This window comes from Equus quagga, chromosome 12 (assembly GCF_021613505.1).
Source record: "Equus quagga isolate Etosha38 chromosome 12, UCLA_HA_Equagga_1.0, whole genome shotgun sequence".
NCBI classification, from domain to species: Eukaryota; Metazoa; Chordata; class Mammalia; order Perissodactyla; family Equidae; genus Equus; species Equus quagga.
In genome coordinates this window covers 94314755-94334354 of record NC_060278.1, presented here as the reverse complement: position 1 = coordinate 94334354, position 19600 = coordinate 94314755, and the positions used below count along the sequence as shown (strand labels likewise).

At 48.8% G+C, this 19600-nt stretch overlaps 1 protein-coding gene across 1 annotated transcript in view; it reads left to right on the top strand.

The window, feature by feature from the left end:
* The window catches only part of PTPRT (protein tyrosine phosphatase receptor type T), a 1006957-nt gene that overhangs the window by 398825 nt on the left and 588532 nt on the right, over positions 1 to 19600 (top strand). The window lies entirely within an intron of this gene.

Here is a 19600-nt window from a genome sequence, read left to right as displayed (position 1 = left end):
TGCTCGCTTCTTGCTGTTGAATTAAACTCTGCAAGTGACCGAGCCTCACTTTCTCTATCTGTAAAAGGAAAAGAATGATGTTCCTTGCCTCACATTTTCCCAGTAAAATCAACTATGGAAATCGCACAGCAAGACCTACTTCATACCAGCTGGGGAGGTTCAGAGATTCACGTGACAATGTTATTCTCTGTATTGTTTATTTTGCCTCCTGGGTGGGAGGAATGTTACACTTCTCAGGCTCCTGCATCCAGATTGGGCCAGAGGAAGGTGTGCCAAAGTGATAGATGCCCTTTCCAGGCCAGACCTATAGAAGAATCTCATGTGTGTGAGCCCCATGTTTTCCTGTTGGGACCTCGGAGCCCACGAGCTGAGGCAGGGAGAAGCCTGGATGCCCGAATGATGTGTGGAGCCCAGAACCACCTCTCCTCACCCCATAACCTCACTGTGCTGGGACGTGAATGAGCAGTAGCTGAACCAGCCATGACTGATCGAACTGATGCTGGTGGGACAGCTGGTACTGCCAGGAGGCCCGGTCCATTACTCTTTTGGGGGCTCTGAGCTGACCACCTCCTTTGCTCTTCACCTTTCTTTTCCTAGATGAGCTAATACAGTCCATTAAGTGACCAAGCAGGCTTGAAGGCCTGGGGACAAGGGTGACTCTTCCAGATATCTTTGCATGTCTCTGCTGAATCCTAGGCTCTGATTTTATTCCTTGATTTCTGAGACAAGCAGAGATGAAGGAAACTGCAGGATGCCCACCTCCCAGGCCTTGACCCACACCCAGAAGTCAGTTGAGAATGGACTTGATCCTATTGCCTGTGCCTGGGAGCCCCACCTTTAGGGCCCCAACCCCAAGCTACCACTTTTCTCGCCCTTCCTTATCCAGCCATGACCGTAGGACTCCTGCTTAGCTCCTCGTCCCCACTGTCATCAGTGCACTACCCTACGGTTTCCAGAAGCCACAGAGAAGCAGCTCATAGATACACCTGTAGTCATTGTCTTTGCACAGGAGGGCCCATGTCATGGGTTCCTAGGGCTGGATCTGAGAAGAACTCCCTTAATCCCAAATTTATTTGCAACCACAATGCCAACAGAAGTTACCCTGCCCATTGAGATCTGGGTGGAATAAGCTCTCTTTCAAATTTTTGCCTGTTCCTGGGGGTTCATATTATGGTCTATTCTGACTTTATCTGGTCTCCATTCCCACTGCCTTTCACTGTCGATTACCTCTCACTCCTTACTTTCTCTCTGCTCCGCACCATCCCAATTTAGAACTCAGTCCCCTTTCCTTAATTTTTCCCCATCCTTTCTTGTGCGTGCACGCGTGCACACACACACACACACACACGTTCTTTGTGGTGTAGCAGACTTTTGAGGATTTAGGGCAAGGCAAGGGGTTCACAGCACAGAGATGCAGATGCCCCCAAATGGCATGAGGTGTGTCTGCTCTGGCCACCCCCTCAGGGAGTTCTTGGTGGCTCTGCCTTGTCTGAAGTCTCCGGCCTCCTGCCGTGGGGCCCCGGCTCCTCCCTCTCTTGCTTCCTCAGGAGCTCTGAGGCAGAGCAGTCTGGCAGCAGGCAGTTGCCTCGGGACCTGTTTGCACAGCTCCTTTCTGCCAGCCCCACTTGCCAGTTATCCCCGTATTGGCTTTGGATTAATTCCCTCTGGCAGATGCCTGCCTCTACTCTTGCCTTTCTTCTGCATCTCAGAAGCACCCCATTTCACTGCCAGGATGGGGCCCACCCTTGCCTCTGTCCTTGACACCTACCTGGGTCTGCAGCTCTCTGTGGGCCACAGCCCTGCCCACACCCTCACTCTTGTCCTGCCAATACTGTGTGGTTATTGACATAATCAATAGCAGGAGGCCTCAGCTGGGGCTGCTCTGTGAGGTTGGAGACGGGGAGCCATTCACAGTCTGGACCGTCTGACAGGTGAGTGGTAGCAGCCCAGCTCTAACTGGATGCAGTCCCAGAGGCAGGTTGTTGGCCCAGGTCCCCAGGATGCTCAGGCCTGGAGCTACCTCTGTGTGGTCACATCCCAAAGCTGGAATGATGGACCCAGGGCTCTGTCTCCTCTCTGCACTTCCTGTTCTGCTCGTTCCCCCTTGACGTTATTCTCATACATGCTCATGGGCAACGTTGGGGGCACATGGGGGGCTGGCAACTCTGGATCCACACCTTCTAGTTTAACATCCTCAAGGGTAAGAGAGTTTACTTCTCTCTATATCTGAACATCAGTCCCAGGAAAGGATTCTGATCATCCTTGCCTGGATCAAGATCCAATGCTGGAGCAACCATTCTGCCTGGTGGAAGGGCCCTGCCAGAGTCAGGTGCCGGAGTCTGCAGCCAGCAGGGCAGGGGGTGAGTCCAGGACCTCCGGGAAGAGGCAGAGTGGGGCAGGAGTCCTGCTTCTAAAGAGGGATTCTGGGCAGGGGCAAAGGCGGGGCTGCCTTGGCGAAGGCCCTGCCTGTGGGGGCTTTCTAGAGTGGGCGGTGCGGGAGTCAACCACAGGAAGGTTTCGGATGGACTGCTAGGTTGTGGTCTACAATCTGGGTTCCCTGGTTTCAGGCTTAACTAACGATGATGTGCTTTAATTTTGTTGTTGTTGTTTTAGTGAATTTCACACTGACACAAGGCCATTTTAGAACCAGATGAGTTCAGAACTAAGTTATCTCTCTCTGTCTGTCCCTCTCAGAGTCCAGTGCCTCTCAGTGCTGGCATCTCTTTCTGCCTTTGCCTCTGTGCCTGTGTTTTCTGACTTCCTTTCTCGTGTCCACATCCTCCTCTCTCCTCTCATCTATGTCTGCCCAGCCTGCCCATCACCCTCTCTTGCCACCTTTCCTGTGCATTCAGAAGGTCACCAACAGGGAACTCAGTTCCCTCTGCCCTGCTCGTCAGAGTCCTCTGGCAGGACATCTCCTCCTGGAAAACGCAGTCCCTCTTCCCGTTCCTGTCCTCCCCCCTCTTTCCTGCCCTCCCCTCCTTCTCACTCCCTCTGCCTCTGTGCTCTCCATCTCTCCCTTTCCTTACTTGTTAATGTCTTGTTGCAGGACAGTGTTTTGGGTGACACCAGCCTTAGCCACACCAATGGAGTGGTTGGCTGAGCCTCCTTCAGTTCCAATGCCTGGGTTGCAGGGGTGGGGTGCACACATGTGTGGCATTAGCGTCTCCCTATGAGCCTTCTCTGATCAAGGACAGCAAGCAATTAGCACCATTTGCTACTTTGTTAAACCAGTACAGAAATAGATACCTGGACAAACTTGTCTCACTCTCCAAATGCCCCAATTAATTGACTGATCAGTGAGGTAGATGTTTGTTAAACAACCTAATATGTCCCGAGAATCTTCTAGACACAAAGGACACCAAAGAGCTTATGGAGACAGGGCTTCTGTTATCTTGAAGGGAACATTCTAGAGGAGGAGAAAAGAGGGAAATGAGTTAACACATGAGATCATTTCAGAGAGTGATAGGAATGTGGTTCTTGGTCTGTAAATAGCGAGTGCCTCGTGGCAGGGGCTGATTGTACATATGCCTGCAGCCCCAAACAAGCCACAAGGTGACTTGTACTCAAAGCCCAGCTCTGCCAGTTGCCAGCTCTGTGATCTGGGTGTGCCACCAAGCTCCTGCAAGTCTGTTGTCCCATCTACAAAGTGAATGCAATGGGGTTGACCTCTCAGGTCGGTTGTGAGGTGTGAGCAAGGCAATGTGGCCAGAATAGTAGCTGGTGGCTCCCTACTCTCAGGGCTGACACCAGTCACCTCCTGGCCCTATCTCCCAAGGAGGGGTCAATTTGGAGTTGGAGCACTTCAACTTGCCACTCTCCAGGCAGCTAACTGTACAGATTCAATCTGCTATTGTATCAGATTCTTAGGGCTGCCTTAACAGATTGCTACAAACTGGGGGGCTTGAAATAACAGCCATTGATTCTCTCACAGAACTCTAGAATCCAAGTGTGGGCAGGATTGGTTCCTTCTGGAGACCCTGAGGGAGAATCCATTCCATGCTTCTCTTTTGGTCGTTGCTGGCCATCCTTGACATTCCTTGGCTTGTAGACACGTCACTTCAATCTCTGCCTCCATCATCACGTGGCCTTCCTCCCTCTGTGTGTGTCTCTGTGTCTAAATGTCCTTCTTCTTATAAGGACCCCTGTCATTGTGTGAGGATCCACCCAAATCCAATATGACCTCATTATAGTTTGATTACATCCGAAGCTTGATTACTTTCCAAATAAGGTCACATTCACAGGCACCTGGGGATTAGGACTTGAGCATGTCTTTCTGGTGGATGCAATTCAACCACAACACCTCCTTATGTTTTATAGGTGTGAAATCTCCCCTCCCACTCCTCCTGAATTATTCTCATGTGTCTTTGCTTCTGCAGAATTCAGGTACCTTCTTTTATGATGAAACAGAGACGTGTATCTTCCCAGGTGTGAGCTGTGGCCACAGCCTCACCTGGGAGATGAGAGCAGGCAGGAGACTGCTAAGGCTGTGGCTGGGAGGCTTTGGCTGGTTCTTTACCTCCCTTCTTCTGTCTCTCAGAGTTTGTCCCCTCTTCTCTTTCACGTCCTTTCTGTACCCTACCATCAGGTGCAAGCCTGTCCTCCCACCTCTGGTGGCCCCACTGCCTACAGAAGGAGGCGCCCTCCATAAATTGGACCCTGTGCCTTTCCAGCCACATGAACCCCTTCCATGAGTCCCCTTCCTGGACCACATCTCACAGATTTGAGTCCCACTGCTGACTAGTGACATCACTACTCACATGACCTTCCAACGTGCCTAGTTCTTGGCTTTCCGATTCTTCCTTGCCTACACGTGCTATCCAAGTTGACCTCTCTAAACTGCATAGCTTTTAGCAAATGTGTCAAGTTCCTTGGACTCTGGGCTCCATGAGGTCAGGCACCGGGTCTGTGCTTGCTCATCCTGTGTCTCTAGTACTCGGCACATGGTAGGCACTGAGTGGACATTTGTTGTATAAATGCCCCAATTATAAGACCTCAGTAACTCCCTATTGCTTACTGCTTCTTTGGAAGGATGAGCAAAGCCCTTTGTAATGTCTTTTCTTCCAGACATTTACACTGCACCTGGGCTGGAAAGCAGCCAAAATTGTTGTTGTGAGCCTCTGTGCTTTTGCAAATGCTGTTCTCTTTCCCTGGAATATCCTTCCCTACTTTGTCACCCCTTTCATACCTCAGCCCAGGCGTTTTCCCTCCAGGACTGCCTTCCCTGGGAACCTTCCCCACCATTGAAAGTTAGGTTAGGTGCCCCCAAATCTCTGTCCACCCAGCAGGAACCCCTACTAGCCTGTAATGTCATTGAAGGGAAGGGCTGTATCCAGTTCATCTCTTTATTCCCATGATCACTGTGCAAAGGAGGAGTTCTTTTAGTGGGTGTCCCCATGAATTCAAATAGATCTTCTTTAATGTGTACCAAATGATAAAGATGTCCCAAATAACCCATAATTATTATGTTTTCTGTTCTCTAGATGGGGAATCAGAGACTCTGAGAGGTTCAGTGACCTGGCTAAGGGCACACAGCTAGAGTGGAGTTGGTGGGAAGAATGGCCCCAATTTCTCTTGGGGGAAGCACATACTGAGGCACACAGGAGGGCACATGCCAGGGTGTGGGTGGTCCACGCAGAGATGCAGGAAGCCCTGGGGGAGGCTTGGCTCCTGGCCACGCCCTTGTGGAGATTGTGGGCACCAGCAGCTGCAGCCGCTGCCCTCATCGTGATTCTCAGGAGACTCCTGGGCTAATTGCTCTTTCAAGTGTCGCTCTTGCCGTTCAGCGCGTGGGGGACATAGTGTTTGTAGCAACTGCTAATGACAGGGCTACCGAAAAGGACTATTTTTGGAGGTAAGCTTCAGCCTAAAAGAAATAAAAATAAACATTGAGCGTTTTTTTTTTAAGAAAAATATGTAGAAAAAAATCAATTCCATTTCAACCTGCTCTCCTTCCTCGTGGGGGTGGAGTGGGAATTTAATCTAGGACTGAGGTCAGGGGGCCTGTGTTTAAGTCCTGGCCCTGCCGTGAGCTCAGTTTTCCCTGGGATGTCATCTTCTCCAATTCCTGCTGGTCCCAAGGAGAGCTATGGGGTCAGATCTGCAGCCTCTTCCCTCTTTTCTAGTCACAGCTGGCCCCCTCCCAGTTCTTAGAGCAAGTCTGGACCGGGCAAGGGGCGTCAAGCTTTCCCAGGCCACTTCCAACTAGCAGCCCCCCAAATTCTGCCTCCTCTGCCTCAGCTTTATTTGAGGTTCAGTGAATCATCAGCAGATGCCCCTACTAATGATGGTAATGATACTAATTTTGATCACATCTAACACACACTGAGAGATTACTATGTGCCAAGCCTCTCTGGAAGATTGTGTTGTTCTGCAAATATTTACTTTTCCTGATCCCAACCCACGGGCAGAATGCACTTCCTGATTGACAGAGCCCCATCCACTTTGAGCTTGGTCATGTGACTTGCTTTGACCAATAGAATGTGGGCAGAAGGAACTGTGTGCCAGTTCCAAGAAGAGGTCACATGTTTCTGCTCCCCCACATGCCAGCTGCCGTCGATCATTAGAAGACCCTGATGCAGGCAGTAACTGCTCTTTCAGCCTCACTCCTGGAATGAGGGGCACAGGGACCAGATTCGAATCCAACCTGGAGCCAAGCTACACTCACCCATAGACCTGACAGCAAGAAATAAGTGTCTGTGTACGGCTTTAGGATTTAGGGATGTTTGTTACTGCAGCAAAAACTGACTAATACAGCATGTTTAAAGGATGATCTTAGATAATTCTCACAACAAGTCCTCTGAGGTAGGTATAGTATTACTTGATTTTACATATGGGGTTGGGCTAGATCTTTTACTTCTAGGAGCTTACTAAGCTCTGATCTTCTGTAATCCTAACCCTTGAGATCTGGCAGCATCAGCTGTCTGTTTGAGCTGTGGTCAGTGGGCCGTGAAGAGCAGCATCATTGGACTGGGTGTGGACATCAAGGCTCTACTGAGAGAATCTGAGGGCAAAAAGGGACTCCATCTCTTGAGTTCCCACTGGTGTTTGGAAGGGCTGAGAGCAGTCCTTCACACTCCAGAGAGAAACAGGCTTCTGGAAGGCTGCCTTGCAGAATTGGAGTCAGCAGTGCTCCACAGGACTTACTGTCCCAGAGGTCCCTGAGGATCCCACTCCCAGAGTCTTCGAGCTCAGCTGGAGTGATGGCCTGCGGAGACCTGGGGCCTGCTGGGCCATATGTAGAGCTAAGATGCTCCTGGGCCCTGGTGGCCATACACAGGGCAGCTAAAAGCTGTTCTAGGCAGCGAAGGAATCATTAAGGGGAATCTATCTCAGACGCGGTGTTATTGAGGCTTTACGTCTGAGTGGGAGACTTAGCTTCAGGATCTAGTTCCCGGATGGGACTCTTGAACCATCTCTGGAACAGCCTGAAGGGCCTCCCCATGCAACACCTGTTGTCACTAGGGCCTCCTGCCTACCCAGCCGAGGCCTGGATCCCTACTCCCAGCACATCCCTGCTTCTCCCCAGATCTGGGTCTTGCTATGTTAGGAGCTCAGAGGACCAATGTGCAGAGGATGGAATTGCATTTCCTATGTACTGAAGACGTGTGTGTGGATAAGCCCAAACAGTTCTCCATAGAAGCCTGTAGCCCCCACTGGCTACAAGGGCAGCAGATGGAGCAAGTGCAAAAGAATTATATTGATTGCAAGAAGTGAGAGTTCAAAATACCTTCTGGAAGGCAGGCAGCCCTTGGCTCCAGCGAGGTGCTAATGAGCTCCCCAGCCAGCTACAGCTCGACTTGCATCTTCCCAGCAAAAGACCCAGGGCTGGCGTCAGAGAGGGCACCAGCAAGTGTGGGTGATGAGGTGATTAATGCAGAGCAGTTTCATGGGCTCATACCAGCTCCTCTCCTTAAATCTTTTGTTTCTTTTTCCTTTTATCTCCATAAGGCAAAGCAAAGAGCCAGGCATGCGCTGGGAATTCCTCCCTGTATCATGTTCTAATCTGTTTGCTTGTATAAATGAGCCAGGCTTTCAGAGGAGAGTGAACCTCCCTCCCCTAAAGGGACATTAAGTCCCAGGATTTGCCCCTGTGATCCTCCCCACCCTCCTGGCTCCCAGAGGCAAAGTCACCTGTTTCTATGCAGATGCCAGGATGCGCACGTCATCTGGAGGGCAGGTGGCTAACCCTTGTATTTGAGGAGGAGTTGTTTGAAAGCAGACATGTGCCAGCATATTGAATGGGCACCTTTACTTCCGCATGAAGTTGCATCATTGCGTTTTCATGCCGAGAAGCCTTCTCGAGACATCAGCTTTTCTATCTATCCATCCTAAGATTGGTACCTCATCTCCTGTGCAACCTGTGTGTGCTAGAGTGTGTCTTCAGCACAGAAGCAACAAGATGCAGCCTGGGAAAAGGGTACAGGATCTTTCACAGTTTATTCAAGTATAAACGTCTGTATTCCATTTTTTCTCTAGAATTTTTAAAAATCACTATATATATTTTTTGTTTTTCCATGATATACTTTACTAGCACATGTTTAAATTCTGGATCTTTCAGCAGAAAGATGCCCCTGAGCATCAGACCTACAGGGAAAGGAATCCTGAGTTCTAATCTCAAGTGTGCCTCCAACAGCAACAACGAGAAACTTCCAAATCCCTGACCGTGAACCAGCATGGTCCTTCTCCTTCAAAGCCTTTCCCTCTGCCATTCTCCTCGCTCTATGCCCCTTCACCTTATTCTCACACCGTCATCTTTCAAAGCTCAGTTTAAATGTCACCTTCTCTGTGAAGACTTCTTTAACTTCTCCAAACAGATAGGAACATTCCCTCTTCTTAGCTCTTTTGAACATACGTCTATTTAAAATATTCATTGTTGGGTTGTTAATTCATTTACTCAAATAGCTATTGAATGGCTACTCTATGCCTAGGTGTGATTGAAGGCACCAGAGATACAGGGATCCATCAAACTGACAAAATGAATACTATAGACCAGCACTGTCTGATAGAACTTTCTGTGGTCATGGAAATCTATATCGGTACTGTCTGCTTTTTACAACTCAATAGCCACATCTGGCTCTCAAGCACTTGAAATGTGGTTATTGTGATAGAGGAACTGAATTTTGGATTTTGTTTAATTTTAATTAATTTAAATTTAAATAGCCACACGTGGCTAGTGGCTACCATATTGGACAGCACCATTCTCCAGGGAAAGATGGACTTTAAAGAGTTAAAAGACCAATATATTATTACAAATTATGCTTAGGGGCATGTTGGAATCAGATAGACTATAGTGGCCGAGAATAAGTGGGGGGATTCCTTTTGGTAAGAGAACAAGAAGGGCTTCTTGGAGGAAGTGACTTTTTGACCTAAGACCTGGAGCGTGAGAAGATGTCAGCCATTTGAAGAGCAGGAAGAAGACCTTTCTGGGGAAAGGGAACAGTGAATAGAGAACACTAGACGTAGGAATGAGCGTGGTGGGTAGTGGGAGTGAAGACTAGAGAGAGAGTCAGGGGGCAGATCACTCAAGTGTTAGAGGCCATGGGGGAGAGGCAGGAACTTGTTGGAGGTCCTTGTATCCTGTGAGAAAGAGCAGGGTGCTGAGCCCACCTCTCCTGGCTGTCAGCTCAGTACTTCTCCGGTGCCATGCTACCCTAGCCATGTGGGCTCCCAAGCTTCACACACAGTGCCAGCCTGGTGGTGAACCTCATCTGCATTCTGTCTCCATCTGTGTCTCCAGCCTGACTTATTTGGGCCTGTCTGATTTATGTAGCTGCTGTACATGGGTAGTGCATGTTGGGCTCAGGGGCCTGCTTGTGTTTGTCTCTGTGAAAAAGAAATACTACTGTCTCCACCAGAGCCATCTTTTCTGATTGTGCCTGTCTGGTAGTTAAGATTCTGGGAGCATTTAGCACAAGAAGGAATTGCTGTAATGACAAGTGGATCCTTCTTTAACCTCCACTTAATTGGATGAAGTGACAGCCCCAGCGAAGATTCAAATAAAATTTGGTGCAATTAGTCTGTGCTGAACGTCTGATGCCAGAACCAGTGTGAACATCTTGCAGCTGGTTCTTGGAACCATGGACGAATCTGGCTGGACAGGATTTGACTGTGCTTGGGGGCCAGGTAAGGTGTTGGCTTCCTCTGCCCATCCTCCCATGTTCCCTGTGAGTTCTATGGATATTCTCTCCAGAAGTTTCCTTGAAGGAGGTTGTGAGAGGCACTGAGGCAGAGAGAGTGTCTTAGATTGGGTTCCCTGGAAACAAAGTCTGAGACAGAGAGTTGGATGCAAAAGGTTTATTTGGGAAAGTTCTACAGAGGTATACCCATAGGAGAGTGAGGAAGACAGGACTGGGCAGAGGGAGAAGCTGACTTGTGATGTGGTTACAACTGAAGGTGTAGGACTCTCCTGACATTCCTATGGGAGAAACCAAAAGCTTGGATGGCCCTTCAGAGGTGCCCCAAATCGAGGCTAGACCAGGCCTTTGTTCTCCCATATCAACTAGTCATTGGCCACGTCCCCCTACCCCCAGAAAACATAACCTTGCGTGAGACAGTTCCCAGAAAGGGAAGAATCTGTGACCAATCAACAATTGACATGCCCAGCTGCTGGGGGAGGAGCCACCTGTCCTTGACAGTAGAACATTACATATCCACTATAAGGTCAACCAGAACCAATAACTCATCGTTTCCTGGGAATTCCTGATCTTCCTCAGATGTTGAGTCCAAGGAACCCCTACACCTTGGATTCCCCTGCTCCTCTCTCTTCCAGTTCTCTTTACTCTGTCCTCTCCCTGCTCTGGGTGAAATGGAGCAAGTTCCATGACTGCGTGGACTCCAGCTTCCCCTCTCTCTTCTGTTCTACTTGCTTGTAACACCTTCACTGGCCTCCAGGGCTCTCATCTTACTGCTTTCTGCTTTTGTTCCCCGTGGCTGATCAACTATGTCTGAAGGCAGCCTCTCAATGCACTTCCCACTCCCACCATGACTCTTCTCTTTTGGTGGTCTAATTCCCAGCAATGAGTCTAGAAGCCCAACTTCCGCCATCTATCAGAGCACCCTGGTGTAGTGGAGAAATGTGCAGGCTCCAGGTCAGATAGACCAGGATGAGGATTTCCACTCTGCCACTCTCTGGGTGAGTGATACTGGGAAAGTCAGATTTTTCTCTTTGTCGACACTGGGGACACAGACATGGATTCATGTGTCTTGTGTCATCCTTGTATCATTCTGAACATTTCACATCTATAAAATTGGGATATGTCTACCTACATCATAGCTGTTGTAAGGACTAGATATTGTATGACAGGTCCACAGCTCAGCAACCGTCGTACAGTAACAGTCATCATTCTCGTGGTATTCCTTGAAAGCCATGGTCAACTCAGCCTGGTCAAGGGCAGTCCAGACCAAATCTGAGTGCCAAGCTTAGAACCTAGATGCTGAAAGCCATTCTCAAGTGTAGCAAAAGTCTTGAGAAGAGAGGAGGTAGCCATTTTGAAACAGGTTGTCTACAATTTGTTTGTAGGGCCTTCAGCCCAGTCCAAGCCCACTCCCAAGAGATCTCAGTGAATGGGTACCCTGAGGGTTACACCTAAGTGCAAACCCAGCAAGGGCCGAGCAGCATTCATTCTTGCTTCACCCCCATCTTCTGCCTGTGCCATCTTCCCACCCAGCTCTCCTTCTGCAGCCACAACCTCAACTTCTGCGTGGGAGAAGGGGGCTGTGAGAGTCATGTCTTCCCAGTCCTGTAACTCTGGCTCAGTGTAGGCGTCTTTCTGTCCTTGCCTGCAATGGGAGCCAACAAGGAACCCCCCAGCCCAGCCCTGTTCTTCTTCTATTCTTGGACACACAGCAGGACTCCACAGGCAAATGGAAAAGAAAAGCTTGATCGCTATTTATATTCCTTAATTTTCATTGTGCCTCTTTTATTTTTACCTTGATTACAAGCAACAGAAAAGTTCCTCTCTGGTTTTTCTCCCCCTTTGCAGCTGTTAGTTTGAATAGCATCCACTAGACCGACCCCCCTGGTCGGCTCAGAAAGGAGAGAAATTAGCTAAAAGGGAAACAAGAGAAACATTTTTAGTTCAGGGTGGGAGCCTTATTTTGCCAAACCTGCAGTCTTTTGCCTGGCTTTGGAGCCTTCTTTGGATGCCAGCCCACAGTTTCTGGGGACAAAGTGTTTTTTGTTGTTGTTATTGTTGTTTTGCTTGGTGGTTTTTTATTTGAAGACAACTGGCCTCCTAGAAGGCCCCCTACGGATAGTCCTGTGGATCTAGTCTTACCATTTATAGGGAGGGTCAATCTACTTGTCAAGTGGTTGAGATTTCAGTTGTTTCCACGTCCTTTATTTACTCCTACAGTCTTGTATATTTATCCATTCGTCAAACACATTTCTGCATCTGCAAATTACTTACATTTTGCCAGTGGTTAGGGTGCAAAGTTAAGTTAGACAATTTCGTTGACCTCCAAGATGCTCACAGTCTGGTTGGGGAGACTTGCATGTAAACCAATGATTGCAGTGAAGGATGAAGAGCATCGAATTTGGAAAATGGTCATTGTTAATGCATGGGTGTGCTGTCGTTGTCCCTCTTCCCAGGTCTGCATTTGAACACATACTGCCTGTGTGACCTTGGGTAAGTTAGCCTTTCTGTGCCTATTTCCTCATCAGTTACAATGTGGGAGGGATAGAGTTCACCCCAGAAGATTATGAGGATTAAGTGAGATAATGTATATGTCATGGTTGGTGGATTGAACGGTTAGTAACTGTCGGCTGCTGTGCCTGCTTTTGTTGAGGAAGGGAGCTCAGGCTGTGGCTCCAGAGATGGGTTCAAAATTTGGCCTCATCACTGAATCATTTAACCTGTGGCAAATCACCTAACTTCTCCTCCTTTGCAAAAGGGTAATATAATTTTACTCGTACGTACGGCAGTGCTACTCGAAGTGTGGTCACGGACCAGCAGCATCAGCATTGCTGGAAGCTTATTAGAAATGTAAATTCTCAGGCCCCACCCCAGATCCAATGAATCAGAATCTGGAGTAGGGTGTATGAATCTATGCTTTAAAATGTCTTCCAGGAGATTATGACGCATGCTAAAATCTGAGAAGCACTGGCTTAGAGACAAGGCGTAAAAGTTGTCCAGCACACAACCTGCCCAAATCTTGATGATTGATAAAGGTATTTGCAGCTGTTATTGCAGCGAGAGCAAAATAACAGGTGGTGAGTAAGGCTGCAGCATGCTTGACTGGGAGGTTTAATTTGAGCCAGCTCTGCAAAGATGACTGGGGATTTTTGAGAAGGAAGATCACTTCTGGATGGCGGCACAGTGTGGGCAAAGGCACAGTGATGTTTGGAGGATGGTGCATAGTTTGGTGCTGCTCAGGCACAAAATTCAAGGAGAGGAGTGGCTGAAGACCCAGCAATAGAGACCGTCTGATAGAGCCAGGTCACAAGGGTTTGGTTTGACCAGGACTTTGAGCTTGATCCTGGGGCCTGTTGACAGACTTTAAACACAGAAGTGACCAGATCAAATTTATTGTTAGTAAGATGAGTCATGGAGGCTGCAGGGTGGCAGCAGGAAGACCCAGTGGATCAGACCAAACAACGGTTTCTGGAGTCCCCAGAAGAAACATTCTACTGAAATTGAGCATTGACTGGTATACCAGTTGTCCTTTTTCACTTGTTCTTCCATCTGGCTTCCTGCAAACATTCACTGAGTACAATGCACCAGGCATTACGGATACACACATAAGACAAGTGAAGCAACATCCTTACCCAGCCATGGTCCACAGCCTCCTGAGAAACATGACGAGTGTGATTATTAGACAGTGTGATAAGGAACGGGAGTGAACTTCTGTTGAGCACCTGGCACACTGTAGATGCTATTGTTAATGTAATCGCTGCTAGCTGTTATCCCCTGGCAACGTTCTTGGGGTGTCCCACGTGTAGTCTCACTTAGTCCTCACAATGACCAATTTTACAGCTGAAGAAGCTTCACTTAAGGGTGTCGCACCTATTGGAACTTGAAAAGGATAGATGTCAAAGAGGATAACAGGTCTGGGGGAGCCTCTTTTTTTGCACAGGAACACGCGGGTTGCAGGACAAAGCTGGAAGGGCAGTCAGGAGACAGCACAAGGCCGTCTGAGGTTCCAGACAAAGGAGGCCTCATTTTGTCCTGTCAGCAGCAGGGCAGTCTTTAAAAGATGTTTAAAAGGCTGGTGACATGATCAGAGCTGCTTCGGAGAGATGCTTTGACAGCTCAGAGTTTTCGCTGGCGAAAAGTGAGGTCTTGGGAGGTAACGTTTTGTGAGGGGCACTGACATTTATTCATAGCATTTCTCCTTCTTTGCCTAATTCTCTTAAGATCTGTGTCTGTGTCAAAATCTCAGCAGGATGAGTGAGGCGCTGAAGCTCATCTATTCTCCCCCACCCAGAAAAATCCCATTAGCAACAGCTCATCAGTCCCCGAGGCGTAGTGATGGCAGCCACCGAGGGATGTGGGCTGAACGTGTGTGTCTCAGAATGGAAGGCAGAAGGGGGCCAAGAGGAGGGATGGATAGGGGGCGTCCTACCCTGTGCTGGGTTTTCGACACGCCCCAGCTCATGCAGTCCTCTTGACATGAGGAATAGACGTTGTTCTTATGTTACAAATAGCAAAGTGAAGCTAAGAAAGGTTAAGTATCTTGCTCACGGTCACACAGCTGCCAGTTGGCTGGACTGGCCCCTTTTGCCAAAGGGCCTTGGAGTCTTGGTTTTGTGTGCTGCTCTATGTAGGCGACATTGCTGCTGGTAAGACCTCGGCAGTAAGAGTCAGTCCTTATGACTCTATGAGTCTTCTCAGCCACTCCAAGACCTTAGGGCCCCGTGGTAGGCAGAATAATGGCCCCCAGTGATGCCCAGATCCTAACCCCCCAGAACCTGTGAATCTCTTGCCTTACATGGCTAAAGGGACTTTGCAGCTGTGATTAAGTATTTGAGATGGGGAGATTATACTGAATTATCTGGGCCCAGTGTAATCATAAGTGTCCTTATAAGAAGGAGGCAGGGGGGTCAGAGTCAGAGGAGGGGATGTGACAACGGAAGCAGAGAGGAAGGGGGAGAGAAAGAGAGAGATTGTAAAATGATGTTACTGGCTCGAAGGTGGAGGAAGGGGCTACAAGCCAAGGAATGCAGGTGGCCTCTAGAGTCTGAAAAAAGCAAGGAAACAGATTCTCCCCTGGAGCCTCCAGCAGAAATGCTGCTGACACGTTGACTTTAGGACTTCCCACATCCAGAACTGTAAGGTAATACATTCGTCTTGTTTTAATCCACCAGGTTGTGGTCATTTGTCACAGCAGCAACAGGAAAGCAATATAGGCTCCCACGGCTTGTAAGGCAGGTGTCACCCCACCCTGCTTTGCACACACACAGACAAGACTGAATTTGTATAACCTGGGTCATCCTTCCCTTCCTGAGCCTCACTTCTCTCATCTGTCAAATGGGGGCAGGGGGTGTTCGTTCTCATTGTGTAAGTCTGTGGTTGCCTCATACTCCTTCTTCCCATCCCAACTGGGATTTATTCTCTCAGGGAAAATTCCCTCCCTCCCCAGGTGATATCAGCCCTGCATTATACATTCTCCAGACCCCTACACTTTCCTTCCTATGTTACTTTCTTGTGCGAGTTTCATGAGAGATCCTTTAGAGAGACGTGGGCAGAGTTAAGAATGTTGAGGCACCCAGGGACATGCAATACAGGAGGCTGGTACTCCCCAGGGCTGATGGGGTAGGAAGAGGGAGAGGTGGTCTTGGAGCCCAGTGAGAGCTGGGAGGTGGGTGTGGGGAGCTGGAGTCCCAGAGGAAGCAGCTGTTGCCAAATAAAGACATTGACGAAGGGAAGAAACAAGAAAGAAATACTCTCAGTGTGCTTCCTTTTCGCCCTTGGACCTCCTGCTGTACCCCCTTGTTGGCTAGGACCAGAGCCCAAATTGTGAGCCAGATGCCTGCTGGGAGCCAGAGGGCAAAGGAGCTGAGAGATGCAGTTCCAACTAGGGTAGGTCTCCAACTGCATGGGGCAGAGCAACATGCAGCTGATGTTAATTCATGTCCACTGCTATGTAATATTCCATCACAAGATTTATCTCAGTGATAATATTACACTTATTATGAGATGATTATGTTAAAAATGAGCTTTATGAAGGCAGGAATTTTATTGTTTTGCCCACCATTGTCTCTTCAGGGACAGAACACACAGTAGGTGTTCAATGAATGTCTGTTGAATGAATAAATGAACGTACAACTGTGAAAGACTTTGAAAGTCACAGATTGCTCTGCACAAGTTCATTTTAATTAATTGAGACCAGCTTCAGAGAGGTCAAGTAATTTTCCTAAGGTCAAACTGGTAGTAAGTACTAGAGGCAGGATCTGAGTCCCAGTGTCCTGGGTCCAAGTCCGGTGGTATTCCCACCCCAGTCCAGCTGCCTGGGCTCATCCCTTGCAGGCTCCCTGGGTGGCTGGCTTTCTGTGAGAGGTGCTGCCTCTGAGATGCTGCTGCCTGGGCTGGGCTACCTTCTGCAAGGAAGCACAATGAGCACATCTCAACAGCAACAGGTGGCGTCTTGCTAGGGACCACTAGATTTTGAAGCGCGTAGTTTGGCAACATTGAGTAGAAAGAGAAATGTGTCCCTGTGTAGTAGAGCTGAAAAGGGGGTCACCCAGGCCTTGAGGATCTAGAAAGGGGGGGTGTGCAACTCCTTGTCAGGTCCCGGGAGGTAGAGCGCAGGACACAACTGCGGCAAAATGGCAGACCCTCATTGCTATGTCTGGACCACCAACCTCTTGTAGGGGTGTGGAAACAGTGAGCTCTGAGAAAACTGTCCCCAGTTCGCAGCCCCCCTGCCTTCCAGGTTCTGCCATCCCCATAGTCCACAAGGAAAGCTGCCCTGGGGGTGGGCACCTCAGCCTCTGACAGGGCATCCTGCCCGTAGCTGGCGTGCTGGCTGTTTTGGAGCTGGGCGGGGCCAGGTTCAAATCCCCGTTTTCTGTGCATTCCTGGAGTGGCCTCTGGGCACCTCAACGTCTCCGTGTAAAACAGACATGGTAAGACAATAATCCCTTCTTTGCAAGACTAACATGATGATGTAATAATAAAATAGTAATGCCAAGAAGATTGCATTGATTGAGCACTTACGTGTTAGGCATTGACCTAAATGCTTCGTATGTGTTCATTATTTAAAGCCCACAGCAAGTCTATGAGATAAGTACTACCATCGCCTTTGTTGTACCTATGAAGACACTGAGGGTCAGAGTGGTTGTGACTTGCTAAAGTCACTCACTTAGCAAGTATCAGATGCAGGATTTGAACTCAGGGCGTGAGTCTGACAGACATGCTTTCCATCTGCTAATGTTTACCTCCTTGTTTGATAGCTTTGCAAAATTGTTAATACTTCCCATAGGCCCGAGGAACATCTGGTGTGTGATTCAACTGTCTCCAAGGTATTCGTTCCTGTAGATCTGTGCTGTCCAATATGGCAGCCACTGGCCATATGTGGCTCTTTCAATTCAACTTTAAATTAATTAAAATTAAATAAAAATAAAAATTTCAGTTTTTCAGTCTCATAAGCTACCTGTGCCTAGTGGCAACCACATGGGACACTGTGGATACAGAACATCTCTGTCATTCCAGAATGTTCTATTGGACAGTGCTGCTGCAGATGGTGGCAGAGCCCTGAGTTTGGCCTGAGAGTGGACACGCTGACCCAGAGTACCCTGAGACTCTTAGGACAGGGAGGAGAATTCCAGCTCCCAGCTAGGATGGAGAGAATGGAATTCACCAGTGTTCCTTTTGGGAGGGAGTTCTTGACAAGCTCATTTAGAATGGAAGCCAAAGTCTGGGAGGATTCTTGATGAGGTGTCAAAGGCAAGAGAAGAGACTATTTCAAGGAGTGGGAGTCAAATGTTAGCATCCAGTGCATTTAGCAACTTGGAGCTATTAGTGAACTAAGCAAGCTGTCCTGGAGGAGTGGAGGGTGGCCGAAGCCACGTTGGAGAGGTGGGTGAGGCAGTAGAGACAGTGGGTCTAGATGACTCTTGCTGGAGACCAGCAGTACTAGCATTACTTGGGAGCTTGTTTGAAATGCAGAATTTTGGACTCCCCCCCCTCAGACCTACTGAATTGGAATCTGTATTTTGACAAGTCCAGCAAGTGATTCATGGACCCAGTGACCTTCGAGAAGCACTGCCCTAGTGGATGTTTGGGTGTTTCCAGACAGTGTGTGTGTGTGCACATGCGCACGCACATGCACTCGTGCGTGCGTGGGAACATAGAGCAGCAGGAGTCTCTTGGGAACAAGCCAATTCCCTGACTATGCAACTTGCTCCTGATGGGAATGAGATGGGAACCCCACTGATCTGACGTCGGTCCCAGGACCCCGCAGAGCCTGCAGATCCCCCAGGCCTTCGACCCTCATACCCCAGAGGAAACCGACTGAGCCTATTCTCCCCACCTGCTTCTTTGTCTGTGACTTTCTCTCAGCATTGCTGTCCACCTGCCTGTTCAGCCAGAAGCCTGAGGGCCAGCTGACTGCTCCTTCCACCACCCATGGCTGGTCAGTCACCTAATCACATCAGCACTATTTCCCAGATGTTCCTGCACACCCCCCACATACTTCCACCCACCGCACTGCTGATGCCTGAGTTATATCTGAGTCATCCTCCAACCCTGCCTCTTGCTCATCCATCTCAGCTCCAGCCCCCATCACACACTTCTCTTGACATTCCCTGGGTCTCTGCCTTTCAGGGGCTCCCTGCTCCCTTTAAGATAGTTTCGAACTCCTGAGCCCAACTTCAACCATCTGTTGTCTACTCATTTCCAAGCACCCCATCCCTGTCCAGGCCCGGATAACTTTTGTTCTTGCAATTGCCCTGGAAATGCCGACTCCCTGCCTTTATTTGTGTTGCTCAAACCCTGCTCGTATCTCCTTGGAGGAGCGCTGCTCATGTAGAGATAACACTTAGTTCTCTTCTCTCAGTCCATTTCACACTCCTCTCATTTGACACTTGTTGCAATTTGTCAGCTGTGTGTTTACTTGGGTGTCCTCTCACATGGACAGATTGTCAGCTCAGAGCAGCGGGAACAATGTGTGGGTACCATGGAAGCTCTCAAGCTTACTAAGCTCATCAGGGTTACCCAATCCCAGCTCCCGTAGGCAGGGGTTATAAGCACGTTAGTTAGAGACAGTGATTCTCAAAGTGGTCTCTGGACCAGCAGCATCAGCTCTACCTAGGGAACTCGTTAAGACCTCCAATTCTTGACCCCACCCCAGACCTACTGAATCAGAAAGTTGGAGGATGAGCTCAAGAATTTGTGCTTTTAACCGGCCCTCCAGGAGATTCTGATGGAGACTCACTGACTTAGGGTAGTTGCTATAACAAATCCAAGAATGCCTAATGATTAAAATGGGAGAGTTTACTCTTTACTCATGAAATATCTCAAATTGGTGGCTCTCCTCCAAGTGGTGACTCAGGGACCCAGGCTTTTTCTGTCTTCTGTCAGCCATTTCACCATGTGGCTTCTAAAGTCACCTGCTCTTCTACATCAAATATTTGAAGGGAAAAGTTAGTTTTCTGTTG